The 7417-nt window shown below is 45.5% G+C and overlaps 1 pseudogene; it reads right to left on the bottom strand.

Annotated features, from left to right (window-relative positions):
• Positions 1-3922: 3922 nt before the first annotated feature.
• Positions 3923-4789, bottom strand: LOC143023977 (uncharacterized; annotated as a pseudogene).
• Positions 4790-7417: the final 2628 nt, after the last annotated feature.

The following is a 7417-nucleotide window of genomic DNA, read 5'->3' as shown; positions in this document are numbered from 1 at the left end:
TCGTAGTGGAGAGTTGATGGTGGAAATGTGTCTAGAAAGAGAGTTGATGGTAGCAAATACAGTGTTTCGGAAGAAAGTCAAGCATAAGTACACATGGGAGAGGGTGGTGGAGGGAAGGGTGGTAGATAGAGCGCTAATGGATTATGTAGTGGTAAATAGGATTATGATAGGAAGAGTTAAGGATGTACATGTGCTAAGGGGAGAGGGTGGGGGAATATCAGATAATTTTTTGGTGGAAGGTAAGTTGAAAGTGGAGGATAGATGGAGGAAGAGGAAAGGGACAAAAGGTAGGGAGGTTCTTAGAGTGAACTCTTTGAATGAGAAGGAAAAGGAGAAGGAGTACGGAAAGAAGCTGAAGGAGGAGTGGGAGGGAGTAAAGGGTAGAGTAGAGCTGGGTGTGGAGGAGGAATAGGGATGGTTCAAGGAGGGAGTCATAAAGTGTGCAAGGATGGTGTGTGGAACAAGAAGGACAGGGGGAAATAGAAAGCAATGATAATGCGAATTGGCACCTCCGTTTTCTAATGAAACCATTGACCTTATATGGTGTCTGTCTCTTCCCGGCTTGGTAAAATCGCTAGGCGAGAGAGTGAGTAAAGAGAAGATAACTTTATTTATAGTATTGGTAGATGGTAATGGACATGGAACTGCCTAGTGTAGGCCCTATGGTCTCTTACAGTCTCCTTTTTTGTGTTCTTAAAAAACACGAATGTATTTTCCGCAACCAGTCAGATCACACGACTCAATTACGTCATCATGACGTCACGGAATGACGTCAGATCCAGGTCACGCCTGATCCCGCGTGGCTCCCGCTCCGATGCAAAGGTGAACAATTGGGAACAAGAACGAATGAATGAATGAAGGAGTGGCGATGAACAATGGAACAGACTTTCCCCACTCCCAACACCACCAACACCACCCTATCACTCCCCCATCCTCCTCCCCCTTCTACTCCTCTCCCTCCTCCTTCTCCTCTTCCTCCTCATCCTCCTCCATTCGCTTTTCCTGCTTCTCATCTTTTCCTCCCTCTGTTCCTCATCTCCTCGTTATCTCCCTCTTCCCTCTCTTTTTTGTCTTCTTCCTTCCTCTCCTCACACTCCTCCTATATTCGTTTTTCTTCCCATTCCCTTCCTTTTCATCCTCTTCTTCTCTCCCTCCCTTTCCATCCTCTTATTCTTCTATTCCTCTTCCTCTTCTTTCTTCGTTTTTCCTCATACACCTCACCCTCCTCGCTCGCATCCTATTCCTCTTTCTTCTTCCTCCTTTCTATTACTCCTCCTCATCGACATCTTTTCTCTCCTCCTCGCCCTCTTCCTCCTCCCCTTCCGCGTTCTCCTCTTCACCCTCTTCCTCCTCCCCTTCCACATTCTCTTCTTTCACCTCGTCCTGTTCCTCCTGACCCTCTTTTTTATCCTTCCTCAGCCCCCCCACCTCTTCCTTTCTCGTCCTCTGCCTCCTGCTCCTCTTTCCTGCTCCTCCTCCACCTCCTTCCTTCTTCGTCCTCTTCCTCCTCCAGCTTCCCCACCTCTTCCTCCTCCCCTATTGTGACAATTTTCTGTTTCTGTCTTTGCAATAGCTATTGTTTGTCGCCGTCCTTTTCGAGTCACATTTCTATTGTTTGCGCCATATTTGCGTTTGTCTCCGATCACCCTTACCTCCGCCGTCGCTCTCCCTCGCGCTCTCTCTCTCTCTCTCTCTCTCTCTCTCTCTCTCTCTCTCTCTCTCTCTCTCTCTCTCTCTCTCTCTCTCTCTCTCTCTCTCTCTCTCTCTCTCTCTCTCTCTCTCTCTCTCTCTCTCTCTCTCTCTCTCTCTCTCTCTCTCTCTTTCTTTCTTGCTGAACACATGCACACACACACACACACACACACACACACACACACACACACACATACACTTTTTACTTACACTTTATTTATACACACACACATACGCACTCACATTTTACTTACACTTTTTTACACACACACACACACATACACACTTTTACTTACACTTCATTTACACACACACACACACACACACACACACACACACACACACACACACACACACACACACACACACACGGATGCATGTAGTGGGTGAGTGGGTGTATATGTACGACTGTAGAATGTCTGTAAATTCTGTCTTCTTGTATGCATTCCTGCTCCTGGTATATACATAGTGATTTGTGTGTGTGTGAGTGTGTGTGTGTGTGTGTGTGTGTGTGTGTGTGTGTGTGTGTGTGTGTGTGTGTGTGTGTGTGTGTGTGTGTGTGTGTGTGTGTGTGTGTGTGTGTGTGTATGTGTGCGTGTGTGTGTGTAGGTATGTGAGGTTACTTGGGTGAAGGGTGTACAGTTTCCTTGTTGTCCTTGTTATTGGCGGTTCGACTTCACTTCCATCACGAGGAAGGTTGACAACTAGAAATGCACCCACCGGTCGTGGTGGTGGTGGTAGGGGTGGTGGTGGTGGTAGGGGTGGTAGGTGGTAGTGATGGTTGTGGTGGAAGTGGTTATGGTGAAGGTGGGAGGGGAGACTGAGGAGTTAGCGTTGGTTGTGGTTGCGGTGGTGGTGATAGTGTTCCTGTTGTTGCTGGTGGTGGTAGTGGTTGTATTAAAGGAGGAAGAGGAGGAGGAGGAGGAGGAGGAGGAGGAGGAGGAGGAGGAGGTCGCAATGGTAATAGTGGTGACGTAGAATTTAGTGACGTATTCAGTGATATCGTGATGTCACAAGTGTCACGCCACGTCGCTAATAGCCCCTCATTTGCCATTGTCATCATCCCCCCCCCTACCGTCGTTATCATTGCCTTTGTCTCTTCCATAATTGTCTTCTTTGTCTTCCTAAATGAATTTATTTTTCCATCCATTCCTTATGTTAACAAGAGCTTGTGCCTTGCACTGGTAGGAGTTCGATTCACAAAGGGTTCCAAATACTGATGTAATGATAGAAAAAATTTAACGATTCCGATACGAGCCCCGATACTGCTGTAAACTTCCGATTTCGATAAATAATTATTAAATGTACTTTGTTCACAAAGTATTTGCTTCCCAAACCTGGGCCTGAAAATAACCATAAATTATATTATACATTGCACAGGTATCGGAATCAGACTAGTATCGGAATCAGAAGTTTAGAACAGTATTGGGACTCGTATCGGAATAAAAAGTTTAGGTCAGTATCGGGACTCGTATCGGAATCGGGCTCGTACCGGAATCGGAAGTTTAGAGCAGTATCGGGACTTATATCGGAACCGAACTCGTATCGGGGTCGGAAGTTTAGACCAATATCAGGATTCGTATCGGATCGTTAGAAAATGTTGTATCGTTCCATCACAAGTTCCAGTGACTGCCACGCACCCTGATGATCCGAGCATTTGCTTGATAAAAGAAATGAGAGAGTTTATGTATCTTTCTCCCACTGCCACTGTTTTGGTAGGAACCGACTGAAACATGGGTTGCGGATCCGCGAAGCAGGCTACTAAGTATTTCAGCCGCTTTGACCCATCGTTTTTCGCTCATATTTCCGAAATAACCATTCACATCAGCATAATATATTAGCACAGTTTAATTCACACCCTGCCCTAATTTTTTACGTTATAGTGCATTCACAAGTGTATTTATTTACGGCGTTTACTCTTGACATCAAATGTCTCGCTGCCGACATCCGTGAAGTAAATCAAACAAGTGAAGTTGTGACGTTATCACAAACTACCTCATGTATCCCATCCTCCTCCCCTTCCCTCCTTCCTCTCCATTTCCTCCCTCCTCTCTCTCTCTCTCTCTCTCTCTCTCTCTCTCTCTCTCTCTCTCTCTCTCTCTCTCTCTCTCTCTAAAAACAAACATGTAATAATAATTGAATACCATGCACACGGAGAGGGAATTCAATAACATGTTCATACATATGATGGATAGGGAAATTATGATAATAACTGGACATGCATTTTATTTCATTCCATACCACTATGGATAAGCAGTTCATCCTCGTCATCGCTGTCCATGGTGATGATGACGGGTTCCACACTTTCATGTATGTTGTCCGATGACCAGTACTTTTCTTCGAACGATCTGGACCTTCTGACAGCAGCCGCCCACACCTCCTTGGTTGCGATAAGCTTTGCCTCCTGGAGCCGCGCTTGCAGGTCTGCCCGAGTGAACCGCTGCAACGTTGAACGCACGTGTTGCTTCATGCAGCCCCACACTTGTTCGATGGCGTTTAATTCTGGATGAGCTGGTGGCAAACGGATGACCTCATGAACCCATGATCGGATAATTTCGTCATCCGTGTAGCGTGGCTCGGGCCGATTCTCCTTGAAGATCAGTAGCAACTCAGGGCGTGTAGCATGTGTTGGGAATGGTAGGCTGCGGCACTCCAACCATTTCATGATCTCCGCTTTTCTTGTGGCAGTGGTGGGGCAACGGGTCTCCTCGGTCAGCTGACTGTGGTAGGGTGCGTTGTCAAGCACCACCACCGATGGCTCAACGAGCGCCGGCAAAAGCTGTGATGTCAGCCAGCTAATGAATAGGGCGCTGTTCATTTCACCATGGTAGTCTCCTGTTTTCTTCTTGGCAGGGTAGCACAGAAATGATTCGTCAATGAATCCCTCATCTGTGCCACCTGCTACTACCACAAAGCGCTCACCCTCCCCAAGGGGCACTTGACGGCTGAAGATGGCACTGGTGTTAGTTTGTGTTGTGTCCACCCACTATTTACTGTGGTGCACTCGGGTAGTAAATCACGTCTCGTCGACGTAAACCACCAATCTCCCCTCCTCCCGATGCTTCCTGAGTGATCGAAGAGCATTAACACGACGAGAGTAATAGTGGGAGGGAAGGGGAGGAGGATGGGATACACGAGGTAGTTTGTGATGACATCACAACTTCACTTATTTGATTTATTTCACGGGTGTCGGCTACGACACACTTAATATCAGGAGTAAACGCCGTAATTAAATACATTTGTGAATGCACTATAACGTCAAAAATTAGGGCAGGGTGTGAATTAGGCTGTGCTAATATATCATGCTGATGTGAATGGTTATTTCGGGAATATGAGCGAAAAAAGATAGGTCAAAGCCGCTGAAATACTTAGTAGGTTTCCTTGTAGCTACATGATTGAAATTTAATTCTTTGGTTACAGCAAAGCGGTCCGTCAGTTAAACGTCCCTTCTCCTTGATAATTATTCAAAAATATCCTTTCCCCTCTTTTTCCTTTCTCTTCCCTTCCTCTTCCCTACCTCTTCTCTTCTTCCCTTCTCTTCTCTCCCCTTCCTCCTCCATTCTCTTTCCCTCTCTTCCATTCTCTTCCCTTCCCTTCTCTTCCCTTCTCTTTCCTTCTCCTCCTTCCCCTTCCTTTCCCTTCTCTTCCCTTCTCTTCCCTTGTTTTCCCCTTCCTCTCTCGTCACGTACCCTTCAATACAATAAGTCTAATGTTTGCTAAAATTAGATATGTTGAGTGCAGGTAGGAAATCTTTCTTTCTTTCTCTCTTACACACACACACACACACACACACACACACACACACACACACACACACACACACACACACACACACACACACACACACACACACACACACACACACACACACACACACACTCACACACACACACACACACACACACACACACACACACACTCACACACACACACACACACACACACACTCACATACACACAAACACACACACACACTCACACACACTCTCTCTCACACACACACACACACACACACACACACACACACACACACACACACACACACACACACACACACACACACACACACACACACGTTTGTTGTTGCTTCTACTGCTGCTAATAGGCTACTGCTGCTGTTTCTGTTCCTTCTCCTGCTATTACTACTACTACTGTACTACAACAATTCGTTTGTTTGTTTCTTTTATTATTCGTCCTTTCGCTTCTCCTTCATCTCACCTTAACCTAATCCTTGTGCTACACTTCACCTTCTTCTTAATAGTCCTTCTCGCCCGTATTCCACTCCCGGATCAGCGTCTTCCCTATCCTCATCTCTCTTGTTCCAGTGGCAATATTTGACTTGGCTCCGTCGTTCCCTCAAGGTCAGTCAGTACATGGACAACGTTTTTGTTTTGTGTTTCTTTTTCAACAAACCTTTTCCTTTCCATTGTTCTTATGCTTCCATGAACGCAACAGCTCTTGTTGGTCTTGCCTCTACAGTCATCTACGTTGTCGCCGTAACTGTTTTGTTTTTACCTCAAAGTAAAGGTAAGAGTGTGCTGTCGACCATGACCCTCCAGGTCTCTACGTCGATCAACCATCTCTAACAAAGGATAACTATCATATATACATACATACACACGTACACACACATACACACATACATACATATATACATACATACATACATACATGCATGCATGCATGCATACATACATACATACATACATACATACATACGTACATACATAAATGCATGCATATATACATACATACATACATACACACATACATACATGCATGCATACATATATACATACATACATACATACATACATAGTTATATAAATATATACTTACAAACGTACATACATATATATAAATATTTTCATACATACATACGTACATACATACATACGTACATATATACGTACATACATACGTACACCAAGAGGCCTTTTTCCCCCTGATAAGGGGGTGACCGAACCGAAGTATAGACGCACTCTACACCCATCCACGAACTCAGTTATATTCCTGTTCTCTTAGCGCCTCGTGGATGAAGGGACATCCCTGATCCCCGTCACGCTGCTGCTGGTGGTAGAAGGCAATGCAGCAAGACACACCACTTCCACAGCAAAGCCGGACGACCGGAGCTGGCTTATCACCAAACTTAAGCTGAATGATATCGACTGGCGTTAGTTGTACGAGTGGGGGTTGGTATTTGGGATTGGGGTTGCACCCAAGGGGATAACAATGGATAAGGGGTCCTGCACCGGAACATGAAGGTCTTCTATTTACCGCAAAATTATCTCGTAAGTAGTTTAAGTTAATCGTAGTTTACGAGATCAGCTGAGTAGAAACGAGAGCACTCCAGAAGGGAGAGAGAGAGAGAGAGAGAGAGAGAGAGAGAGAGAGAGAGAGAGAGAGAGAGAGAGAGAGAGAGAGAGAGAGAGAGAGAGAATGAATACTCAGAATTGAGAAATGGAAACAAGTCATGACACGTCACTCATTCGTGGCAATTAGCTCATGCAGTACCGTGGAGCATTGTATAGATGATGTCATGCAAACCAATTTTCTCTTTTCCTTCTCTCTCTCTCTCTCTCTCTCTCTCTCTCTCTCTCTCTCTCTCTCTCTCTCTCTCTCTCTCTCTCTCTCTCTCTCTCTCTCTCTCTCTCTCTCTCTCTCTCTCTCTCTCTCTCTCTCTCTCTCTCTCTCTCTCTCTCTCTCTCTCTCTCTCTCTCTCGTG

The sequence above is a fragment of the Oratosquilla oratoria genome, unplaced genomic scaffold (assembly GCF_046742065.1).
Source record: "Oratosquilla oratoria isolate Oo_2021 unplaced genomic scaffold, ASM4674206v1 SCAFFOLD74, whole genome shotgun sequence".
In the NCBI taxonomy this organism is placed as follows: Eukaryota; Metazoa; Arthropoda; class Malacostraca; order Stomatopoda; family Squillidae; genus Oratosquilla; species Oratosquilla oratoria.
The sequence above is the reverse complement of the archived record's forward strand: the minus strand, read 5'-3'. Positions and strand labels throughout refer to the sequence as shown.